General features: G+C 34.0%; 1 protein-coding gene across 7 annotated transcripts in view; it reads right to left on the reverse strand.

The window, feature by feature from the left end:
* The window catches only part of LOC126964417 (ephexin-1), a 132,731-nt gene that overhangs the window by 73,730 nt on the left and 44,361 nt on the right, over positions 1-14,640 (reverse strand). The window lies entirely within an intron of this gene.

Genomic DNA, 14,640 nt, shown 5'->3' on the forward strand with positions numbered 1-14,640 from the left:
GCCGCTCAGGATTCTAGAAAATTCCCCAAAATTTCCCTGAGCGGCACTACAACTGTAATACACAAATATCTAGCCGGCATCCTGTGCAAAGGAGCCTCCCACTGCCACGCACAGCCAGTTTGTGGTATTAATCACCGGCTGCTGTTTCCCCGAACTGATACGACGAGGGACCATCCACTCTAAAGGCCGGCAACGCATCTCTTGACACCTGTTGTTTCAGATGTCCATTTTCGATTGCCTCACCACTCCCCATGCCGTGAGCCTCTCGCCCGTTTGCCCCCTCTTATAAAGGTGTAGAAAAAACACAAAATATAATTTAAGACTTGCATGATGTTTTATAATTTTGTTACGGAAACTTAAGGTCGGCTTGGACTTGTTCTTAATGTGTTTCGGATGTTACGCCGGTTATAACCGGTTTACTATATAAATCTGACATTCAGATAATCATTGATTCACCAGACAATATTTCCGCCCTATGCGAAAATTGTAAGCAATTTTAAGGCCATAATAGAGAAGCAGCTGTTTGTTTCATAAAACCCAAGAGATAATTTAACAATCCCAAACGAGTGAAAAAAATCATGATTAATTATAAAAATGGGCATTAAATATGAAAAACAAAAATAAAGACAAAAGCGCTGCCAGGTAGAGATGATTTTGTAGAGTAGTACGAAAGTTCATTAAAATCGAACGAGATGTTAAAAATAAATAATTTGTGTAGAACAATAAAACAATTAAAGCAAATATTAAACAAAATATTTAAAAATAAAATATACCCATTTACCTAATTTAATAAAAATATAATATACCCACGAGCGATTCCAAATTTATTCAAAAAAATAAACTAGCAAAAAATTTGAAAATCGTCTAAGATTTAAAATTGAAAAACAAAGAAAAGTATTTTATCAATAATCCCGTGGGAAAGAAGAAACCACGTGCAAATAAAACGCATAGGTATCATGAGAATACATATTTATAAATCAACGCGGGATATCGTTAAAAATAGCGAAGACGACCGCGAGGCATCAGCTCCAACCAAATGACCACGTGCAACGCAGTCATCAGGCCCTACCTATGCTAGAATCCATCTCAACATGATATTGTGACCAAGTGTGATTTTTCTTTTACGAAAGTTTTAATATTAAGTAGCATCACTTTGTATTTTAAATATTTGTATAATGGAGCTGTGTGTGTATTGATCAGTGGCACAGCGTGCCTTGGTGGGGCCCCGTGTAAAAATTTGATTGGGAGCCCATAAGAAGGGTAATGTTTTCTCACAAGGGAAAAAAAGGCTGCATAAAATTAAAAGAAATATTTATTCATCATAATTATCCATCTGTCACTATTTAATTCAAATTAAATATACAATCTCCTTGCCTTTTTTTTTGCACTAAAATTTTTTATTGATTTTACTTACGTACGTCGGGGCTCTCGGGACCGTATAATTGTGTGGCCAAGAGTTTATTTCCATTTCTAAAAATTAAAGCTCAAATTTTTCCAAGTAGTAAATGGAAAAATGTATAACTTAGATATTCTTAAGCGTATTTTTTTTCGACAAAGAAATTTGTAATCATCATGTTCTCAGCGCGCCATCTACTTCCGAGCGGTGGTATTTATTTAATTGACGTCGAAAAGTATTCGAAATGAATCAATTGATGCTGTAACTATGACGTCACTAAGATGTTGCCTGGCTCTCTTTCAAATCGCAGGGAGTAACACCACCATACTAGAATGACCATTCTTCCGCGATATTTCACGTCGATATGACATGTGCCGTTGAGAACACGTGGATAACACTGAAAATGATTACAACTGGCCAGTTAGGAACATTGCTAATGAAAAGTTTTTTTGAATTGTAATTTAAGAACTCTTTGGTAACTGGTAGGTTTGTATATTGCATTCATTTGTCATTTGTTTTTGTGAATTGGCGGAAATCTAAAACTCTCGTTACACGTGAAAATTAACCAAACTAAGGAAGTATGGGCCCACTGCTTTTTACTCAAGAGGTGCCATCGAATGCGACGATGTGTAGGAACGGAGATTACTTCTAAAAACAATAAAAGTATTGGCAACTTTCTACATTAAGCCGTTTTTCATTTTCTAAACACTTTCAGTGTTACCTAGGTATTTATGGGTTCGTTTTATACTTGTTTTTCATTAAATGTATGCACCTAGATAACAAATTATTTTAAGTAGCCGTATTATAAAGCTAATGCTGCAAACAAATATGAAATCATTAATTAGCTGATTGCGAAATTACATACGAGTACGGTTAACCTTCGGTCAAATTATTACTCAATTTATATTTGATTTGCAATCACCTTGTTTAGTACCTAGACATCGCCTATCGTTTATGAAGCTATGTATATATTGTGCTACATTAGATTATATTATAACTAGCTGCCCCGACAGACGTTGTTCGTAAAAAATGCTCCCTGATGTTATAATGAAATTGTTTCACAGCGGAACTGTCAAACCGTGCGTCACTAAATTCTCTCATAGAAAATATGTCTATACTAGACAAATATTGAAAATAAAAATAATTATGGGTCAAAATAAAAACTATCCTACCTCTCAAGTTGGACCAAACTGCACTCCCCATTAAAATCCGTTCATTAGTTTAGGAGTCCATCGCGGACAAACAACGTGTCACGTAATTTATATATATTAAGATATGATTTAAGGCAGATAATTCTGACATATTTAATGCATGATTAGTGTCGTTTGCACGTATATACCTCAGTCAAGAAACATATCGACGAAATTATTTTTGGGTGATTTTTTTGTCAGTCAGACAGTAAGCCATCTGTTTTGCCTGGTATTGGGGTGAAAGTGGTTAAGCCACGGCTTAACCGAGTGGTGATCATTTCACTTTGCACAAAAATTCGAATTTTTATTAAATTTTATTCAGAAAAGAGGAGATCCAAACCAAAGTCATCGACATGGCTCAGATGGACTGACGATCTGGTCAAGATCGCCGGAATACATTGGAAGAGGGCAGCGCAGAACCGATCGTAGTGGCGATCTTTGGGGGAGGACTTTGTCCAGCACTGGACGTTGTCCGGCTGATGATGATGATAATTATTATTCTAATTTACTTTTTTACCCAAAAAGTTCGGTAAGGTAATCTCTCTAGTGTAGAAAATGATACAACGGTTATCATCTACCGTAATCACAGGTGATCCATATGTTAGATTTATAGTGTGTTGTTGGTTCTAGGTATTTTATGTAGTATAACTATATGAAATATAAAAAAAATATAAAATACCATGAACCAACATTTCTATGTTAAATATGTAAGAATGTACGCGATGTACATTCTTTCTCAAGGGCCGCAAGTTCCGTTACACCAGCCAGGGCTGTCTCTCGTAACTTAATGTAACATTTTTTTTTGAATAAGAACAAATATGAATAAGGTTTAAAAATATGAATGGTCGCATTCATATTTCTTTGAATTACTTTTAAGATAGTGGCATAATCATAATTCATTGAATCTTCTCAAAAAAAAAATTAACAATAAAACAAACAACTTAAAAAAACTATTCCAAAACAATAGAATATGCACTAAAAAGTAAAAAAAAACTTGCGTATTCTTTTACAACTTTATAATCAACTTATTTTTAGAGTTCTCCTAAGTAAAATGGAATGAAAAATATTAGACAACCTGAAAGTCATTCAAATTATTACGACAGTACTTATAATGTTGTTACACGCGTGCGACATAAGCACATCTCACCTATAATTGTATGTTACCTTGGCTGACACCAACTCCAATACTCTATGACTTATATGGTTTTCTTATGGTTGCCATTATCAGAACCGGGCCAAATTCAGAAATTAATTTATTTTATCTCAGCAGGTATTTTATTACTTTTGCTACTGGCATACGACCCTGACATAATCACCAGGTTGACAACCCTATTAGCTCGTCAATGCTTTTCTCGACATCGAGATTGAACATTTAAACGTCAGATTACTGACTGCTGTATTAGTATATGTCGTGTTATTCAACGAAATGAGTTAGTATATAAGAGATATGATTAAGAAGGAGGTCTTATTTCAATTATCTATTCGAGCCATATGTGGGAATGTCTTTGGCGTACCTACTCTTAGTTACTTACAAAAAACTTACTTTTGGTGCAAAAAAGAATATATATAGTGCCCATATAATCTCAGTAATTAACATAATCCCTTAAAAATAAGAAATTGTCCTTATTTACTATTTTTACACAACAGAGGCCGATAATAGCCAATCCTCAATTGGCGGCGCTTACATTTCTGAACAGTTTGGTTTTTCGTCGGAATTCATTAAATACGGAGTGTATTTATTATTTCTATTATCCACCTACCATCAACGCATAAAGTAGGCTTGAAGCATTAACATGATTCCACTCGTATTCAGCGCGTTGTTAAAATATGACAGCAAAGACAGCTACTTTGGCGGTTACTATTGGATCTAATTTGTACACAAAGTATATCCAAAATATTTTATCTTAGGTTAATTTACAGCTAGATTTGCGAATAACAGTTAATAATACAAATAATATTGACGACATTTTAAATGAAAATTTAGATATAAGTGCGGAAATAACTACTCCGTAAGTCTGTCAAACATTTGTGAATAAATATATTCAATTACTATAAGAACTAATTTTTCAAATATCTATATATATATATAAAAATGAATTGCTGTTCGTAAGTCTCGCTAAAACTCGAGAACGGCTGGACCGATTTGGCAAATTTAGGTCTTGAATTATTTGTGGAAGTCCAGAGAAGGTTTAAAAGGTGAATAAATAGGAAAATGCCGCCAAATAAAATAAAAACAATAAATTTGTTTTTCCTTTGATGTGTCCATACATCATTTCTATGAGAGAATTTATTGACGCACGGTTTGACAGTTCTGCTGTGAAACAATTTCATTACGACATCAGGGTGCATATTTTACGAAGTAATTTTTGATGTTATGATATTATATTATTGACAAATTCATTTATTATACGCTTATTAACAACGTATTTACTAACAACGTCTGTCGGGTCAGCTAGTCAATAATAAAAAATACAGAAAAGTATCATGGGAGTAAGTTTCTTTTTTTTTAGTGGACATGCGAGGGCAACATTTCGATGCATTCTGCCAATACAATGACACCAATAATTTTAATTGCGTTTTTTATTAACGTATAAATTAAAAATATTTTAAATTAAACTCATGCATTAATAGTATGTCCGCTGTAAAACTGTCATTTCATACAAAAAATTGTACAGAAAACTTTCTTATTAAAAACTTACTTCGAGGAAATAAAAAAGTAGCAGTAGTGCGGAAAAGAATAACTAAGAAATGTGTAATTTATGAGCAAATGTGTTAAAAAAACTTTTACATGGTATTTTATAGAATTTAGAAATAAACAACTAAATATGAAGTTGCATTAAGTAGCTAGCCTGTATTATTACTAAGTATGCGTTTCCAATTCCTTTTTTTATGGAAAAGCACGACAAACGAGCGCACGGGTCACCTGGTATTAAGTGTTCACCGCCATCCACCTTCTCTTGCAAAACCAGAGGTATCACAGGAGCGTTGCCGGCCTTTAAGGAAGGTGTACGCGCTTTTTTTGAAGGTACCCGTGTCGTAACGTCGCCATGTCGTAAGCTCATTCCAGCTTTGTAGTACGTGGAATAAAACCACACTCTGGAGAACTCCGCCACACATCCAGATGGTGGGGATGATATCCTAATTTGTCACGTGTTATGCGAAGGTGGGATTCGGCGGCATGAATCAGGTAAAACAGCTCTTGTACTGGTGTTGAAATAATCTACCGCACGCATTATTTCTACTTGCAAAACAAATGAAAGAGAGATATTTAATAATCTAACAGTTATATATCGCTATTTAATGAGAAATAACACTTAGTTAAATCAATATACATTACGATGTAACTTCGGACATCCTCCAGCCATTGTTCGCAAGACAATGCTTATTATATAAACCTGCCGACTGGCACATACAGCCTTGCTGCCAGCGATTGTATTCGGGACCGCTAGTAGGATATACCTGTAGCGACGTGTTACCTTGTAGACTCGCCATCCAATCGTTTGATTAGAATGGGGGTCAGATGATGTCGAAATCAACTGAGACGACGCGACGTCAAATTATTGTTAAAGTTAAAGTCAAAGTTTTTATTTTCATAAACATGTTACGTTGATGTTACATAAATATTATTGAGTACATGTTTGCCACATTTATGACGTGCAAATTTTATAAAATACATTTCTTACAATACAAAAAAAATCATTAGTTACAATAATATAAATTCAACAAAAGATTAGTAGCAGTATTATATAGTATATAGTAGTAGTTGAAAATATTCGTCTAATGAATATAAGCAGTTTTTACTAAGGTATATTTTCAATTTAGATGAGAAATTCCTATTTGACGATAACTCTCTTATTATTTTTGGGATGTGATTATAGATTTTTATGCACATACACAAACAGTTTCTCTGAAATAATGTAGTTCTACAGCAAGGTACTTGTAGTTTGTTTCTAACTTTTTTCGAAAAGGAGGAGTTTCTCAATTCGATCGGTATTTTTTTATGACTTTGAGCGGGATAGCTTCGCCTAGAACCAAACATCCCAAGCGCGTAGGAACCGACTTAAACCCCATGAATAGGTAGCAAATATTAGCATAAGAGGTGTATTCAATTAAATCTTCCAGTTTTTGAAGTCGTTTTTTTTAACGAAGATTTTTCCCGTTTGTTTTTTTTTTTAATTTTGGGAGACGTTGTGTTTATTGCGGTGATGTTTTGTGAAATATATGAAATATTTCATTGTCAATACGCATTAATGCATTTATTAGTTAGCATTTTGGATAAGAGAATGTACAAAGTAGAAATCCTCATCTCGATGATGCTATAATTGTTAAAATTTAAATCTTAATTACAAAAAAAAAATGTACCTTCATGGTTACAAATTTATCTGGTCAATATCCGGTAAACAGAAAAACTTGAAGTTACCGTAGTTGGTAAAGTTGGAATTGCACTGTCAATTATAAAAGAAAACCTTTGAAATGTTAAGAGAAAACTATGTCAAAAGTAATCTAGTGCATAATCAGCACAGAGTTCGTGAGAAGGTTCATATGTTGAGTTTAAGCCTGTATTAGCTATTCACTTGTCTCGTCGACTTACTTATTCACGTGGGATTTGAACCTTTGACACTAGCGAGTGGGACAACCGTGGTACAGGCTATAGAAACTCTGCACCAAACGTTATTTTAAGTATAATATAATACATATTAAGGTAAGGTATATATAAAATTTTAACGAGACTCCCTACCATTACCACCATAGTCTAAATATCTTAATATATGTAAATTACGTGACACGTTGTTTGTCCGCGATGGATTCCTAAACTAATGAATGGATTTTAATGGGGATTAATTCATGGAGTGCAGTTTAGTCTAACTTGAGAGATAGGATAGTTTTTATTTCGATTTGGGACCCATGGTTATTTTTATTTTCAATATTTGTTTTTAATGGACATATTTTCTATGAAAGAATTTATTGACGCACGGTTTGTCAGTTCCACTGTGAAACAATTTCATTATAACAACAGGGAGCATTTTTTACGGAATAATTCTTCAGGTTTGAAATATTATTGGCAAATCCATATAAAACAGTATTTTTTATGATCTACAGAACAACGTCTGTCGGGTCAGCTAGTTAATTTATAAATCAATGCTTTCAATGTTGTTAAATCAAGTCACGCCAACATGCCCATATCAATTAACCGCCATTAAAAATATTTTTACAAAAAATTTAATGGCAGTCACAAATTTAATTCGAATGACAGCTTGCCTTTTGTAGTACCTATAAGCAGTTTATAATACTTCGAATAACTTATTTTTGCTTGTCTCCTTTGTCTGGGAAGAGAAAGATGTTTACAACATGACAATTGTCATTATTTCTGTATATTAATATGTACTTGAATGGGAAACTCAGTCAAATGGAATTTAGCCAAGTTCAGTATTATTTTTCTGCTTTTAATGTTTTTTTTTTAATGAAAATAAGGGACGAGACGAGCTGGACGTTCAGCTGATGGTGATTGATACGCCCTGCCCATTACGCTGCAGCGCCGCTCAAGATAATTGAAAAACCCAAAAATTCTGAGTGGCACTACAACTGCGCTGGCCACCTTGAGACATAAGATGTCAAGTCTTATTTGCCCAGTAATTCCACTAGCAACGGTTCTCTTCAGACTGAAACACAGCTACACAAACAATGCTAGCACATTACTGCTTCACGGCAGTAAAAGGCGCCATTGTGGTAATAACCTAGCCGGCATTCGGCGCAAAGGAGCCTCCCAATGGTATAAAAAAGGATCATTAGCGTTGTACCTTCACAAAATATGAACGAATGCGAGCTCTAGTATAATATAATTATAACAGTTTGTATCATCAGTTAATATTTTTGATTAATAAGCTTCGTGGTATTTACGTAACTCTGTGTAAACCCGTCGTATCACTTTGACGCAGAATGAAATTTTGACTCAACTGAAGCACGTAAGCCGCTTTCTGTTCGCAAAAACAAATACCAACCGCATGTTATAAATGACGTAAGCGATATTAATGAGGAAAATAATTGGAAGAGCTAAATAGTTCACCACACAATTAAGAAGTACTTAATAATAATAATAATAATAATAATAATAATAAAATATTTTATTTGTAAAAAAAAAAATGTGTAATTAACAAAAGTAAACTTACCAAAACAAAATATATTACAGCTTAAAATTAAAATGAAACTTAAACATAATAGAAATAAAAGAAGCTCAAACATCAGCTGCAAATAGGCACAAGCTCGGCATATGCTGACACACATCATGTATGTCCAGCGCCGATCTTCCGCTTGAGCCATTCTGTGACCTTGAAGCTGTCCCAATACGAATGTACGCTATGATTTTTATAATTTTTAATTTTGTTGTGAATTATACGTTTTCATTTGCGACTTTCTAGGTGTAACCAGTATCGAACCGATGGTTGCTTGCTCTGTGGTCTTCAAGCGTCCTCAAGCGTCAACCAACTGTCTAGGTGACAGATGACACTGTCAACTGTCAAAATAATTACAGGACTTCTAGAGCCACATTATATTAACAAACAATTATTGTCAACTAATATGTTATTCATTTTATATTGTGCATTAGGCTTACAATTTTGAACTAAAAAATACCTACGACATTATTTTGCAGTGTAATACAATCAAAACCAAAATGATAATAAAAATACTAGCACCATACAAAGAATAAGTACCTACTAGATAAATATGTTATTAAAATGAACTAAGATTAGAGAACGAAAATAGATAATTAGTTCGGTTGCCAATCGAATCACTTATTAATTTAAGAGGGAAGATCCTATAGTTCTAAAGAGACAAGAGCAATCTGAATCTAACCTATATTACACTCATATCTTGAGCCAAGTTCTCTTGTGCTCTTTGCTCCTGTAAAAGAAATTGTCTTAATTTCGTTTTAAATAAGGATAGACTTTTTAAATTTCTAATAGGCGGTGGGATGTTATTCCAATATTTGGATGCCGAGTAACGAAAGCTCCCTCTAAATGACGCCGATCGATGCTTCTCAATAACCATCTGAACAGAACACTGCCGTGACCCACACGACCTAAGAAAAACTTAAAAGTTGGTCGGAAGTGTAACTAATTATAAAATATTTTTTGATTTAATTGCTGCAGTTAAATACATAATGATTTTGAACGTGACAGGACGTTGAGGAAGATAAGGTTTAGAAGACAGTAATAAAATTTAATGAACTGTTCGCAATAAAGACACTGAGAGCATTTATTGCGAACTTGGTAGTAAAATGTGATGTTTGAGTGTTTAAGAGGGGTAGGTATCAGGAATAACAGAATTTTTTTAAATCTGGATCTGAAGATCAATTCTACCAGGGCGCTATCGTAAGTGGGTTAAGCAACATGACAAACTAATTTTTTACGCTGAATGTCAGCAGAATGACAAAAACAAGCCAAAAATAATTTATTTGTATAGAAATAATGGCATCCTTGACATTGTTTTAAAATTGGAATGTCAAGATAAGTATCGAACGTTCATCGAATGAAATTTCTAGATAGCGTCTGAACAGCTGCTGAAACTATAACATAGACAGCGTATATGTTACCAGCAATGGAAAATTAGGTATTCTATACATAAGAAAAGAAAAGGAATGGGATATGTGGATCAGACATTACAGAAAACTAACAACTGGAAATACAGAAAGTGTGTTGTGCTTCCATAGACCTGAAGAAGGCTAACGACAAGGAAGGTTAAGAAATAATCGTGGAGGACATTAGCTATTGGCTACGATTGGGTGAATAACGTAGGTACTGAATCAAGCTCTGCAGTCAGATAAACGTTACGCTCACTGCTTGGTTTAATACTCACCATGTTACACAGGGATAGTGTTGCATCGCCATTCTTGTTCAATTCATAGTATCTTGTACGCCGATGATCTAGATCTACCAGTGGCTCCTTTGCACAGAATTTCGGCTAGATTATGGGTACCACAACGGCGCCTATTTCTGTCGTGAAGCAGTTATGTGTAAGCACTGTGTTTCGCTCTAAAGGGCGCCGTAGTTAGTGAAATTTTTAGGCAAATGCGACATATATACATATTACATATCATGTCTCAAGGCGACGAGCGCAATTGTAGTGCCGCTCAGAATTTTTGTGTTTTTCAAGAATTCTGAGCGGCACTGCATTAGGCAGGGCGTATCAATTACCATCATCTGAACGTCCTGTTCGTCTCATCAATTATTTTCATTAAAAAAAAAGTTATTTTATCACTATAGATGGATGAACTTAAGAAGATTGTTTCGGTTCCTCATATATATATTACGTTAATATTATTGGATAACGCATAAAATTATACAAAAATTGTTTATTTGCAATAAATTATATTGAAGCCGGTATTTTTTTGTATATTTAAATGAAATACATTCAAGGTAACACAATAATTAGTAATGTTTATCCCAATTTTACACTCAATTAATTTCCTTTAACTTAATATTATATTTAATTAATTCTATAATACTATGCGCTATACACATTGCCATTAGCATAGCTAATATTAGTAACAATCATCGTTATTATTAAGAGCAAAAGACAACGATTTCTGTGAACGTATATGTCCCTTGACTGTGCCATCATGGTTCCCATGTTTCAAACTAAGTAAGGACAGAATCATGGCGACTCGCTAGTCAGTAAATGGAGCATTTATGAGTCCGGCTTAGCAGTGCCTTTATAAATTGGTAGATGTGGCTAATGAGTATGCATGTAGGCGTGTAACCGGATTCCACTAAGCAATAACCTCAAAAACGTACAACTGTTATATCTACTCTGTAATTCAACGGTTTTATAATGTTCGTCAAATAGAAGAATAATTTGTGAAGCTGTTTGATTTGAAAGGGTCTCAATAAATTTCTTGCAATTTCTTCTAATTTGAGCTCAACCATTACAAAAAAGGTTGGTTAATTGTTAAAAGTAAAACTTTGCCATTCATAAGTGTTATTTCCTTGACCTAAAATCACTTTATGATTTTGATTTGACGTACTTAATTTTTATTACCTTAGTAGTCCTGAAAGGATTTGAGCTTTAAGGTAGTTAACAGGAGCTAGAAGAGAATTGATTATTTACTTTGTATCTGTTATGAACACAAGAGCATAGGAATCACTTGATAGCAGAGAGTGAAGGGCTACGGCACACGTACTTCAAGAGCTGGCAAAGAGGTTATGATTATTTGAAATTTAATTTAATAGGAACCGTAAATAACTTATTCAAAGCTGTTCAAACGGTATTTATTACCATATAATATATGATAATATTATAATTACCATATAACGTATGATCGATATCAGACGATCGATAGACGACGCAGGCTAAAAATTTCTGTATTCAATCAAATCTGTACTTATCCTGTAGCTTAACTACTATAATAAATTACTCTATTTTGTAGAAGTTTGTATACAACTTCAGTATAAATTGGCTAGTTCACGCGGATAAATGAAGAAATGCTTACCCCTTTGAAACAAATAAAAGGCTTTAAGTACCCGTGCGCGCTTATCTTAGGTACTTGACTGAAGGATAAGTAATCACCAACATATCGTATATTTATCTTCTCCGAAACGCGCTGCATCTCATAAGATGCAGATTATACCATAGTTTAAGTATTAATCCGATCGCTTCAGTAGTTTTCGCAGTATAACGGAAGGAAAAAACAGATAGCGACCAAAATCGAACATTGACATCCAATAAATTAATAAAAAAATTTTTGCCGTCAGAGTCACAGATCATCTCAAAATTAAAAAAGCAACAATAATTGGCCCGGTACAAGTTTATTTAATGTAGGTGTAAAGAGCCGTTCAAAAATGTAAACCGTTTACAACGAAAATTTATATTGAACTTAAATAACTAAAAAGCCGGACAATTTTGGTTAAAGGTCTATACAATAGTTATAGGTAGATGTGGCCATAGAACAATGAATTTGAGAAACCCGATGTCAGACTCGTATTTTGCCGGTTTCATATTTCACAAAACATTAGTTAAGTATTTGCAGATAAGAGACATTAATTTTTTCCGAGAATTGATAATTAGGTCCATATTCAATAAAAAACACAAGCGATTAGAGATTGCTTATCGATAATTTAATTATTCCAAATAGTGATGTGTTTTCAAAATTATTCAAATTGGTATAAAATTGTACATATTTATAAAAGATTTAGATACCAGTGTGAGGCTCTATTGCACAGAATGCTGGCTAGATTTCGGTTACCACAACGGAGCCTATTTATTTCCGTGAAGCAGTATGTGCAAACATTACTGTGTTTCTATCTGAAGGGCGCCGTAGCTAGTGAAATAACTGGGCAAATGAGCTTAACACTTTACGTCTTAAGGTAATGAGCGCAATTGTAGTGCCGCTCAGAATTTTTGGGTTTTTCAAGAATCCATCATGGCGTGTCAATTACGAAAAAAAAGTTCTATGCGAAACACTATACAGGACATTTACTTTTATTTTAAATCATTTTAGTTATTATTTGATTAACGCGAGTATTACACATTTATTTATATAAAACACTTTTTAAAGGATTAAAACGCGTGTAATTTAACTGTGTTCGTACATAAGATTTTGCGTAAAAGTATCATTTTATTCTTATTTTAGTTAAACCGACGTTTCAAGACTTTTCCAGAGAGTATGAAAATGTAACTTTTACGCAAAATCGAATGTAAGAACACAGTTAAATTACACGCATTTTAATCCTTTAGTGTTTTATGTAATTCATTTTTATGACGTCTAATTAGTAATGTTAGTAATAGATATTACATATATTGTTTGCGCAAAAGCAGTCATGAGTCCACGCGGATGATATCGCGGGCAGCAGCAAGTATAAAAAGTAAGTAAATGTAAAATATTGATCGTTTATTCTCTTCCCGAGCCTCAGTAATACAGTTCCCTTTGGTCACCTTTCGAGTACAGAATCCTAAAGGACATGATAATGACTGCAATAAATAAAAAACTGCTTCTTTATTATGTAGATATGTAGCTTGAAAATACCAGCTCAAGTTGCAAACATTGCAGGATTAAGGGATATCCTATAAGGCTATTAGTAAGCCTACTAACGCAGGATACCATTGTTGATCCCTCGGGAAACCCCATAAATTCAGTAATCTTTGAAATAAACATGTAAACTGCAATTAACGACGGTTGGTAATAATATGTAAGCATTTTCGAACTGAAGGGCGCGTGCCCTAGCTGTGAAAATACTGGGCAAATGAGACTTAACATCTTATGTCTCAAGGTGACGAGCGCAATTGTAGTGCCGCTCAGAATTTTTGGGTTTTTCAATAATCATGAACGTCCTGCTCGTCTCGTCCCTTATTTTCATAAAAAACGACGGTTGGTTATATAATGCTAACAAATCAAAAATAATTTGTGCCCAAGAAGTATACCTAGTAAAATTAAGAACACTCCAAACTACTAAATGTAATCTTTAATTGATTTGATTTTTTGTATGTATGTCTGTATAAACTGCAAGACTAGTTTACTAATTTAAAAATTTAAACCCCCCACAGAAGGCTTCATTATCTGCGAACAACAACAACTTTTTTTTTATGGAATAGGAGGAGCGTACGGGTCACCTGGTGTTAAGTGATCACCGCCGCCCACAATCTCTTGAAACACCAGAGGAATCACAGGAGCGTGGCCGGCCTTTAAAGAAGGAATATGCGCTTTTTTTGAAACTGCATTTTATTTGCAAAAATATTAGATATATCTATGAAAATTTGAAATGCACCGGAGGAAACACATGTACCGGAGCTAGAGGCCTCGGGTTCGAATCCCGGCAGGACATTTATGTATACAACATTTATGTGATGAATATGGATGTTTCTTTCCGAGTCATGCATATGTATTTATTTATGTTTAAGTAAGTAAATCGCATTAAAGTTTGGGGCAGGATCATTTGTGGAAAAGTGTTTCAGTATTATGTTATTATTATCATATATGTAACCTTTTACTGTTTACAATAAAATAGGCTTTATTTCATTTGGATAGCCGAATTAAAACACAAACGGCTTTTAAAAGTGACT

The sequence above is a fragment of the Leptidea sinapis genome, chromosome 1 (genome assembly GCF_905404315.1).
Source record: "Leptidea sinapis chromosome 1, ilLepSina1.1, whole genome shotgun sequence".
In the NCBI taxonomy this organism is placed as follows: domain Eukaryota; kingdom Metazoa; phylum Arthropoda; class Insecta; order Lepidoptera; family Pieridae; genus Leptidea; species Leptidea sinapis.